At 45.5% G+C, this 11,736-nt stretch overlaps 1 long non-coding RNA gene across 1 annotated transcript in view; it reads left to right on the forward strand.

Moving 5' to 3' along the window:
• LOC112971848 overlaps positions 1-11,366 on the forward strand; it is a 58,831-nt gene extending 47,465 nt beyond the window's left edge. Inside the window, exons 4-5 of the long non-coding RNA XR_003255478.1 lie at positions 4,584-4,918; positions 10,745-11,366. This is a non-coding gene — a long non-coding RNA (uncharacterized LOC112971848). The remainder of the gene's footprint in view (positions 1-4,583; positions 4,919-10,744) is intronic.
• The last annotated feature ends 370 nt before the right edge of the window (positions 11,367-11,736 follow it).

An 11,736-nucleotide genomic window follows, 5' to 3' on the forward strand; every position in this document is an offset into this window, starting at 1 on the left:
GGGGGGGAATTAAGACTTCTTTGTGGTATGTAATGTGTAGTGAAATGTTTATATGAAAAATCATGTCAGCAGCTGCATCTTTTATCAAAGAAAGTATATTCAGAAATGTTTATAAAAACATGACAGCACTAAATCTGGGTAGCTGGTCACTAATTTTTGCAAAGATGCAAAGCTGATTTGGGGGAAATAAAATTCCCCTGAGGCATCCTGTAATTTGCAATATATGCATGATGCAGGCTTTTAAAAGCTCCTGTCCTGCCCTTATTCTTCTCCACACTTCCTCTGTGTGGTCACTCCAAATTGCTGCCAGCTGGCCTATTTGTCATGTGTGTTTGTTTGTACTGCTTCTAATTTTTGACCTTTCAAAGAGACAGACAAAATCTGTGGCTTATGCAAATCTTTGTGTTTGCAGCCAGCCTACTAGTGGGAAGGAAAGATACAGTAAGTTTAAACCACAGAAGGGAGCAGATTCTGTTCTGAAATGCCTGGTTATTGACCAGTGACGCTAGCATGTTGTGTAGATGAGTTGGAACTTCTACTGTGTTTGGGGTTTTCTTACCTCCATATTACCTTCTGCTATTATTTCAGGCATCAGGATAGGTCCTTATGATGTATTTTCAGTCTGCCAAATGTGATCTGTTTTGTTTGTTCTAGGGTAAGTTTTTTAAACTAAGTGGTTTTGTGGTGTGGCACACTTACTTATAAAGACAAAAACAGAACAAAAATGATTTTTAAAAATAAGTGTTGTAGAGAAAGAAGAAGGAAACTAGAAGGCTGATACCTCAACAACCTGTGAATGTCCAGTATGTGGATACCTGACAGAACGGTCAGTCAGTTAAAAGAAAGAAATTGGGTGATATTTCCCATTTCCCTGGAGTGAAAGCACATGCAGTTTACAATGGATAATGAAATGTTATGTTTGTTATGTTGAAAATGTTAATTCTGCCGGTGYAGTAATCCTGAGGTTCCAATCCACTGCAAAGCTGACATTTATGTTATAAAGAGATGCATAGACATTTATTGAGGATATAGACTGTCAGTGCATCTAGGAAAAAATGAAAGAGCAAATGTGAAAGGTTTCCTCTTCGTTCTCTTTTCCCTTCTTTCCCATTCCATCATATCAAATATTGACTAACGTTGAAGGTACTGGTGCTCTGAAAGCTTGTTGTACCTTTTGCAGCAAACTCCAAAGTGAATCTGTCTTTTATGTGGGAAGGGGGATACCACGTGTGACATTTTCATGCTTGCGTATGGCTTGGCTTTGTGAGAGCAAGTCTTTGGTGCTTCTAGCTTAGGGCATTCTGGCTGTGGCACTTAGCTGGATCACCGGGATGGTTGGGAATCAGACCAAGGAACTGATCCTATACATGATCTGGGTATTGTTAACTCAGTCAGTTGTAGGCTTGCTGCACTTCCCCAGTCCGGTTTGGGATGTTGCCGCATGGCGGTACAGGCATGGCTCTGGGCTTGAGCTATACATTGAATCAGGGCTGTGTGTTGCTGCTGCCCTCCTTTCAGTGGCACAGACACTCTCTGCTTTTCACAATAGGCAGGTTCAGGGAGCTGACATAGCCAGAAACAAACCAAGCCAAAATGCAGTTATTTTTTGGTCATTTCAGTTCTGCGAGCCAGCTGACCGGGGGGGGCTAGCAGAGGGCTGGTGGCTGTTGTCCAGCGGTAGGAACGTGGAGCCAGGATGTCCCAGCCCCGTTGCAGTAGTTTAAATGGGGCAAAGAGGGGCAGGGACAGGGGGCAAGGGGCTGCCCGCCAGTGCTGTTGGCCAACACTGCTCCCAGAGACTGCAGCTGTGGCTTCATGTGACAACTCAAGGGGAATCAAGAGTTTGCCACTGGCTGCAGGGGGAAGTTTTCCTTCTCTGCTGCACCTAGATATGCTCTCCTGGTGCTCACTTGGCTGCTTTGTGAGTCAGCCGAACTGGAAAAATGTCAGAAAACAAACCTGGCAAAGTTGAAACTGAACAGTGACTTTTTGCTGAGTTAGCGAGTAGAGTTGGCTTGCCCTGCTGGAGGCTTGGAGGAGCCCTGGAGGTGGATGAGGGAGGGGACTTGCAGGGCTGGCATAGGATGTGTAGGAAGGGCATGCACAACCCGTCCCTGTTGGTGGTAGTAGGCTATTCCTTGGCTCAGATGTCATGTGAAACTACAGCCGTAGCCGTTTTGGCACCTGAATACATTGATTTTGACCTAAAGCCCAGCCTGCAGATGCTGCATTTAATAGAGGTGTGTCAGGCAACTCACTGCCCTTTACTTAAAACAAGCTTTGCTCCGGTTTTCTTCATCAGTGAAGCTGTACTGTGGCTAGTACGCATCCTTATTTTAATGCATGCAGTTTCTTGGGTGAGATGAGTTGAAAGGTGCAAGGGTAGCTAGAGCCACCCACATTTCCTTTGGCATGTTTTTTTATTATCTTCCAGCCACTCTGCCTGCCCATCTGCACCAGAGTGCTAGGTAGCAATCTTGCCAGCTCTCTGTACCTATTCAGGCAAAGATGTGCCACCATCCACTCCTAGTTAGCAAACCTGATAAGCATGGTGATCAGCTTTAAGCAGGTACTTGTGCTCTGGTTAAAATCAAGGGTCTTCTAAGCATGTGTCTAAAGTCAATCCTGTGTCTAAAGTCAATCCTCTGTCTAAAGTCTTTTGCTGAGGAAGGATGGGCAGTTTCCCAAGGCTGCCTGAAATGCTTTGCTGCACCTTGCCTAACAGGAGGCAATAGGAGACGTGAAGGTCACTAGCAGCCCGTGGAGCACAACTCCAACAGGATTTCCTGCCCTTGCTTGCTCCAGCTGTGCAGATCCACTTTTTCCTTAGCTCATTCATCAGGGATATCCCTCAACTGCTTTGACACAGAGGGGAAAAGTCTTCTCACAGCCTGGTGCTTCCTACTGCTGTCTGATATTGCTCTCTGCCCATGTGTTGGGATGATCTATCCTAGTGCCAGGAAACCAGCCACTTGCCAGCTGTTTTGGACTCTGTTGAAGGCTGACTGAAGAAAGGGATAAAGTTTAATGAAACATTTTGCAAAGCTTGGACCCCTTCAGAGTTTACTTTGGCCGAGTGCTTCCTGATTCTCCTTGCATCACCTTTAGGTCTCAGGTACTCAACTGCCATGGAAAGGGGCTCCTACTGGTAAGGGGCTGCTGCTTGTTCTGTCATACTTGCACCCTCTCTGCTTGCAATATCTTGCCTCTGACACATGGTGCCTTTCGGAGTGCTTTAGTGCATCCTGTGCCTTAACTATGCATTTGTATTTTGCCTGCAATAAATGGTTTCTCAAGTGTTGTTATGCTTGCGTAAATATGCAGCCACTCAGAGGCCTCCCCCTCCTTTTCCTTTTCCCGTAAGCCGCCCTTTTCCATGTCAGGGACAGCTGGGGCTCCCTGCATTTTGGTCTCTGCCCTCTGAGCACATGGCAGAGACCTAAATTAGGCCTGAGCACAGCCTTGCACTTAAGTTTAACCAAAGCTTGCTTTATGGTGCTATGTGCTGGCTGCAAAAAGATAGATACCTTTTAGCTTAAAATGTGTTGGGAAGGAGTTAACCTGTCAAAATTCGCTGAATGGATTTGGCAGACAGGTGGATTTGTTAGCTTTGGTGCTTTGCATCATCTGGCTGTGTCATTTTTGATGCACAAAGGAGGTATCCTGGAACCTGTTTAGCTTTCTCATGGCCTCAGGAAACCATTCACTCCAAAACCCAGTGATAGGCACACAGAATCACAGAATGGTTGAGGTTGGAAAGGACCTCTGGAGATCATGTAGTCCAACCCCCCCGCTCAAGCAAGGTCACCTAGAGCATGTTGTCCAGGACCCTGTCCACATGGCTTTTGAATATCTCCAAGGATGGAGACTCCACAACCTCTGAGCAACCTGTTCCAGTGCTCAGTAACCCTCACAGTAAAGAAGTTTTTTCTTGTGTTCAGACAACTTCCTGTGTTTCAGTTTGTGCCCATTGCCTCTCCTGTCACTGGCCATCATGGAAAAGAGTCTGGTCCCATCCTCTTTACATCCTCCCTTCAGATATTTATACACATTGATCAGATCTCCCCCCTCAGCCTTCTSTTCTCTGGGCTGAACAGTCCCAACTCTCTCAACCTTTTTTTATAAGAGAGATGCTCCAGTCCCTTCATCATCTTAGTAGCCCTTTGCTGGACTCACTCTGATAGCTCTGTGTCTCTTTTTTACKGGGGAGCCCAGCACTGGACACAGTACTCCAGATGCGGCTTCACCAGGGTTGAGTAGAGGGGGAGGATCCCCTATCTGGACCTGCTGGTAACGCTTTTCTTAATGCAACCCAGGATACCATTGGCCTTCTTGCCCACAAGGACACATTCGTGGCTCATGATCAGCTTCACATCACTGATCAGTTCTTCAGCAGGCAATGGGCACAAACTGTCATGCAAGAGGATGTCCCAGAAGATGCCTGCTCTCAGGACCAGCCAGAGATCCAGCTGAGACTGGTGTGGAGAGCAACGAAGAGGCAACTCCCTGGAGAAGCCCTGGATCACTATGGGAAGATTGCAGCAGACCTTTGGTTTTCCATGCTTTCTATTCTGCTTTTGCAGGGGTGTCTCCAAGACCTTCATCCATGGCTGATGTAGAGGGTTCCCCTTCCTGGGGCTGACAGGTACGCTGTAAGGCCCATCTCATGTCACCGAAATTGGTGAAAAGCCAGGCAATTAAACTCTTTGTGCTAGCCTGACCTCGACTGGCCTCCCCATCGTCCAGCTGCTTTTCTCTAGACCCTGAAATATGGAGTGTCATCACTGAAGTTTGAAGTGTTCCCTGCCTGCTGAGTGCGGCTACAGTGGGGAAAGTTGGCCCAAGTTATAAAAGTAATTTCTTCAAGTACAGCATTCTTGACATACTTAAGCCTACAGTACCTGATTACTGTTTTAGTGTAAGTAATGCAGTTGATTAAATCGTTATTTTATTGCTCTGCAGTGTATTTCTATGTTCTTCCTGCCGTTGCCCTATTTATTGCCAGTTTAATACATACCCCCCCACTTTTCATACCATGCAGCTATTCCACTGGATATTAATTACATTTTTATGGGAGGGGGAACAGACCAGGGGGAGAAATAACTTTGGTTATACAGACTTAAGTATAGAAGCACCTGTCCTGATACACTGATATCTCCCAGTGTTTCTTAAAATTGGAACACTTACAGCAGGCAGCATTGCAGTCAGACTTCCAAATGTTATGTTTAATCACAAATCAGACTTCAATATGTTAACGACTTCAAAATGTTAAAGTAACAGACAAATACTGAAAAGCTACATATAAAATAAAATGGAACAGGCAGGACTTTAAAAGAGGAGAAAAAAAAGTATAAATGAGGAAAATTAATCAGTGGTTCTAAAACGATTATGATTTTCAGATTACAAGATTTTTGCCAGTAGAAGAGACAGGGTCTCTGCCCTTGAGCCTGCTTAAGTAGTTAACCTATATATGAAATCTTAGTCTAAAAGAGATCACTTGGAGGAAATTATGCATCTCTGAGCATATAAAAATATATGTTTGTGCAAGTATAAAACGGAGGCCAAGTGGCAACAGTGTTTCAGGCTGCATGCTCAGATCAGATCTTAGATTCAGATCTTCCAAAGGTGAGTGTGTAACGTCATGAATGTACACCTATGTGTGTATTTTCTGGGAGTTATGCCACCAATTTCCAATTACTCAGGAGTGATCTTGCAGGAGCAAGGCCTTTGTTTGACTATCACAAACCATACATCCTTTGCTTGCTTGCTTTGTAACAGAATGTGGCCTTCTTCCAAATCATAGCAAATACAGGATCTGGAGACTCTTTATTTTCTTTTGAATTTACTGGTATCAAAAGAAAGCCAAAAAAGACTTCAAAGTATGATTTATAGAAGCCATTTCCAGTCACTTCATGCTTTTGTCCTGCTCTTTTTCTGCATCTCCTTTTCTTGTCTGCTAACCATGGAAAAAAGCCAACAAAACAGCGTTTCCTGGTCATGCTTCTCAGTTTCTTGTTTTCTTAATAGGGGGAGCCTGAACAATTTCCTGTAATTTTGATGCTTTTCAAAGTAAAATGCATCAGTGACATTTCTAAATACTATCCTATCTTAGCATGCCTCTGCCAGGCTTTGCTCTGGGCCTCCAAGCTATGTACAGTAATCCTGAAAATTTGTTCTGCTGTGAGTTGGGAACCAGGGGAGGTTACCATCCTCCTGCCACCAGGTAATATTGAAAACCTCTGCTGGAAATTAGGGGCTTTCGCTTTTGTTGGTGAAGCCACATCCCGGAGTACTTCTACTGTTTTGGCACTTACTGTCATCCAGTTTAGCAGAGACCTGTTTGCTTAAGTGTGCCCTCAGCTCACTGGGATTGAAATAGTTGGGTTTCAAAAGGCCTGGTGATGTGGCTTTTTGTTCTTTCTGCCAGGCTTGGTCCCTTAAGCATTGGGAGTGTGTCCCTGAGCCTGGAGTTGATGGGCCACAGAGTCACTCAGGCAGGAAGGGACCCCAGGAGGCCTCCAGCCCAACCTCCTGCCCAAAGCGGGGCCAGCTCTGGGACCAGATCGGGCTACTCAGGGCTGCATCCAGGCGGGTCTTGAAAACCTCCAAGGATGGAGCCTGCCCAACCTCGCTGGACAACCTGCTCCAACTTAACTTTTCACCTTGACCACCTTCATGGTGAAAATTTCTTCTGTATATCTAGTCCAAACTTCCTCTGTTTCAGTTTATGACCATTTTAACAGTGTCCCCAAACATAGCATGGAGACCGCTAATGCAAATGCAACGCTTAAGTGACCACAGAAAGAGACAAGCTATACTCTGAAATTAAAAGTTTACTCGTTGTGAGGAATTCAGCACTGGCAACAAACAGACAGAAATATAGTTTTATGAGATGCTACATTGTGGCAGCGAAGGAGATGAGTGTAAAAAGGAAAGTAGAAGAGATATACTTTCTGATAAAATTGTGCTTGTCTTTCAATGAAATCATTTGTGGATTTTTAAAAGGGAAAAAGCCCTTTAGAGAAGCTAGAACAAGTTAATTGGGAAAGGAGAAAAAAGGAAGACACTAAGACATAAAACAAGTTGATCTTTTCCTTAAATCTGAGACATTTGGTGGGTAGCAAGACCAGTTGTGGGAGCCTTGTCTGCCAGTTGTAGTATTTTGTAACCTTGAGTCATCCTATGAAAGTCAGTGGTGCTGACCTTCCAGGTGGAGTCTGAAGTCAAGGTCTCTGCTCCCATCAGAGGCTTTGGATCAAGCTGTATGTGAATGGTGCCACGACGGGGACGCCAGTGAGAGAAGTATAGCTAAACTGCATGATTCCTGTGTGCTCCTCTGCTACGGCAAGATGGAAACTAGATTAGAATTTCTTTTTGTTGAGATGACATTGAGAGGAAATTGTTTACCATTTGGCTATAAAGATTTAGAAAAAAAAGAAAAAAATAAACTGAAGTTTGTTTTCTAAAAAACAGCATCTTTTATTTTTATATAGCATGTCTAGAATAGCTGCAGATCTGCCTACTTTCTTAACATGCATCCGGCAGAAAATAATAGCAGCAGTTTATGTTTCTGTACTGCTTTTTTCTGTGAGGGTCTCAGAGTACTTTGCAGTGAGGCACAGATGACTGAGATTTGTTCATCCTGGATTTGTTCAGTGCTCTGGTTTGCAGAGTGGCCACACCACCAGTGGTGGGCAGCACTGGGGCCCGTGGTGCTGCAGTGGGAGGGGAGTGCGAGGGCTGGTGGCAGGAGCTTTCTGGGCTGCCTCATTACTGACACCGCACCACGTGAGACACCGCTGCAGGGGTCTGGCTCCAAGGCCAAATCCAGGCTGTCACCATCTCTCTCTTTGTTAGAGCCTGTCACAGGTCCTGCCCGCTCCCTGGGCCATCCCTGGTGCTTGTGTGACCCTACAGGGAGCAGATCTGGCTGAAAAGTCCCTTTAGAGGAAAAAAATAAATTAATTAAATGAGCACTGGTGGCAGCACAAGGGAAAAGATGGGAATGTACTGCTGAAGCAGGTTAGAGTGGTCCAGCAGGAGAGGGGAAGACAGCATCACAGCGACCTTGCCTTTAGCTAGTTAGGCAGCTGTGGAAGAGCATCCTCAATGTCACCATGTCCTTTTGTGAAGAGTTCAGAGAAGCAAAGTCTATAAAGCTATGCGATTATTTTTTCTGCTACCCCTCGTGTCTGCTCTATTGCTCCCTTCGCTAGACTTTCCAAATGCTACCACTTGACAGTGAGCTGTTTAAAAATGACTCAGTTTGGATGTGCCAGTCACCCCCACGCGGTGAGGGAGGTGGGTGGGAGTGAAAAAAGGGGTGATGGGGGTGACATCAGTGCTGCCAAAATCTTCCCCTTCAGTGAAGGGCTACATGTGGGAGGGAGGAGGAAAACCTACATTATTGCCCACTTGCACCAGTGAAAAATAACGGGTGAGAGTAGGATATACAAGGATGCACTATCTGGAGAAGATGGGAAGATCTTTGCTGCATCTGTGGGACTAGACAGAAGAATGGTATAGAAAAAGGAAATGTTTACTTTGCCATCTATAAATATTTAGAATTGTCAAAGATGATGATTTCAGTGAATAAATGGGCATGTGATAACAAAAAAATACAGGAAGGGTAGTTTCTCCTGTGTCAATGGAGTTAGCAGAAGTTTATAATCAATGCTTTAAGTTCACATTCAGCTTGTCTTCTGGCTAAGCCCAGAAAGGGGACCTAGAAAAGCGGAAGTAACTCAGGGTTATTTCCTTTTGATCTATTGAGGGTGGAATGATTTTTTCCCCAGTTCCTGCTCCCCTCTCCCACCACACATATAAGCACACACGGACTCAGGAGCACATGTTTGCAGCCAGCTTTTCTCAGCCCTGCAGGGTGAGTTAGCATCAGGGGGACTGGGGAGAAGCTGTCCGTCTTAGTGGCGTCTCTCTGACTACTGCAACAGGTAGGACAGATGGGGAGAGACCATAACTGTCGTAGGTTGCAATCTCCATTGGGCAGCGTGAGGGGAATAGACTGGGATGATGTGGGTCCTTCTGCAGCCAGTGCAGTCTCTGCCTCCTGGCCTCACGCGGCTCCATGACTTTGAAGGGGTTTCTCCCAGCGCTGCAGCATTGCCTTGGGTGAGGGGTGCTCCTCTATGAAGGTGGCTCTTTTAGGGGGAGCGGGGAAAAAATAACTGAGCTGGAGAACAGACTTTGCGCTTTAACATAACATCTGTTGCACTCCTCTCAGGACCTGAAAGTTTTTATAATGTATTGCAGGCAGTTAGGTAAAGGAGCTTCTATAACTGCCCAGGTGGCCAGAGGGAGAAGGCCTGTTTTCTTTACCTGTCATTTGTCTTAGTGCATTTCTGGGATTTGGCATAGTTCTGTAGGAGCTGTTAAAATCTATATGTTCAGCAGTATGCTGAGAAAGAGGAAAGGAGAGAGGCTGAGGCTGAGGAGAGGCCAAGGAGAGAGGCTGTCTCATGCCAGTGTAAATTGGAATTTAACTCTCAGAATAAAAGGAATCACTCTGGTGTCAAATAACATGAGATTAGCTATTCATTCAGCCCTGAATTCAGCCCCTGAGTTCATGGCTGTGAGTGCATTTCACATTAGTGGCAAGTAATTGTAAAACAGGGTCTAAGCTGGTCTGTGGAGATGTGTGGGGCTGAAATAATAAATGAGAAGCCCCCACTTGCTCATGTGAGCAAAGGTCCAGGAGAGAGGAGCAGCATCTGATGAGATGGTAGGTGTACCCAGAGGGCTCCCAGTTCCTTGTTCCTCTTCGTTGTCCCYGTGCTCGTGCAGCTGCGCACTCGTCTGGGGCGGGGAACTGGTCTGCCTGAACATGCTTCCTTATTTTTCGGCCCGGCCAATTTTCGCCCCAAGCTGTTCCCCAGACTGGCAAACCGCATGCCTGCCATGAGCAGTGGTACCAGGGCTGGAGAGGAGAGCGTGTGTCTGTGGCCCTGGTGAGGCCTCTCCTTAAGGCAGCAGCATGGATTTTGGTACATTTAAACTGATAGTGACAGCGTGCTTTTTTTTTTTTTTTTTTTTTTTTAGGATTGTAAGGCATAGGATTGGGCGATGTGACTTCAGCCTTGTCATATCCGGCTCAAAAACATAAACTGCAGGTCCTGTGCTCTGACTAACTTAACACTGAGTCAGGTTTTTACCTTTGGTGATCAGGCTGTGCACGGAGCTGGGGTTACTGGTAAGGGACCTGCCTCTGCTACAGGGTCTCTGGCCTTGAGCCCTTACTCTCCGCTTGCCCATGTGAAAGATGGGGATAATACTTGCCTCACAAGGGGTGTTAGGAAAGTTAATTTGCTAATTGTTTCTAAAGTGCATTGGAGGTGATTGGTGCTGCTTCAGTTCTACGCAGTATTATAATAACATCTAATTAGTAATTTCTTATGATGTTTCAGTATCTTCCTGCTATAAATATTGGCCTAATATAGGGACAACTCTGCCTGTGCTAGTCATCTCAGTGACTCAGATGGAATAAGTAAGCAGGAACGAGCAAATGGGATTCGGTCTGTAAACATTCTCTTTTTTTCCCTCCTACGCTATTTTACTGATAAAAATGTTGTTGTTGGGGTTAGAGTTTTCCAGCAATCAGAGTCAGTGCTGGAGAAATCCCGCTACCTGCAGGGTGTGTGTGTGTGTGKGKGGGGGTGTCAGTGTGGTAACATGCAGCCAGTAATTCCTTGTGACACTCAGTTTTCTTTCTGTGCTGTTTGAGATGCAGGCGTGTTGTGTGTGCCGTGCAGGAAAATCAGCGCGCTGAAGCACAGTGGCATTTGGGAATTTGCATGAGGCAAAACAAAGTGGACATCGGCCTGAATGACAGTGAGCCCCCAGGTTGGCTGTATGCTGCAAGGCCTAGATGAAAAGTCTGTGTCCGCTAGTGGATCGCTGCTTGTGGAGAGCTTGTCCCTTGTACAGAAATGTCAGCCTCCTTGCTTTTTTGGGGCTGTGGTCTCAGAAACAAGCGTGCTGATTTACAGTCTGTGCCACCAGAAAGGGGCTCTCCTGCCCTAGGAAACCAGAGCCTCATTTGCTGCGAATCCCGGGGAAGCAGCCCCGAGACCTCAGGCTGGAAACCGCTGCAGGGGGAAGAGCTCTACCATCCCGTGCGATAGACCTGGCACCAAGATCTGTGACAACCAAATGCAGTTTTTTCTCTCTTCTCCTCCTCTGAACTCTTTTTCTTTCTTCCTCCTTTGTGGGTCTGCTTGCCCCCCATATTGTGCTGTTTTATTTCATGTTGTGTGTAGCATCTTGTCTTTGCTTTGGCGAGAGCTGTTGCGAAATTTCATCTGGCAGTGTGTTTTCTTTCTTCTGAAAATAAATAATGCTCAGAGACCTTTGCTGTGCCTCACATGTTACTGATTTTATCTGGCTTTGGGTGGCTTTGACCTCCTTTGAAGCTGTGACTATCTTACATGTTTGAAACTTTCATGAAGCGGCTCTAACACTTGTGATTCCTATATTTAGCATTGCAAGATTTTGACAACTAATGTAAACCTATGATAACTATCATCTGACAGCATCATCACCAGTGTACAGCTTGTCACTCTTTATTTTGAACTGATTTTTCCAGCAAAATTAAAACTATTGGCAGAGATGTGATACAGCATGTCAGAATGTAGCACGAAGATGACAGCAGCTACTGCGTAGCTTCTTTCAGAGAAACAAGAGGAGGTGTTTGGATTACGTTTCTTGAATAAAATGTTCCTC

Source organism: Apteryx rowi, unplaced genomic scaffold (assembly GCF_003343035.1).
Source record: "Apteryx rowi isolate R43461 unplaced genomic scaffold, aptRow1 scaffold_46, whole genome shotgun sequence".
Lineage (NCBI taxonomy): Eukaryota > Metazoa > Chordata > Aves > Apterygiformes > Apterygidae > Apteryx > Apteryx rowi.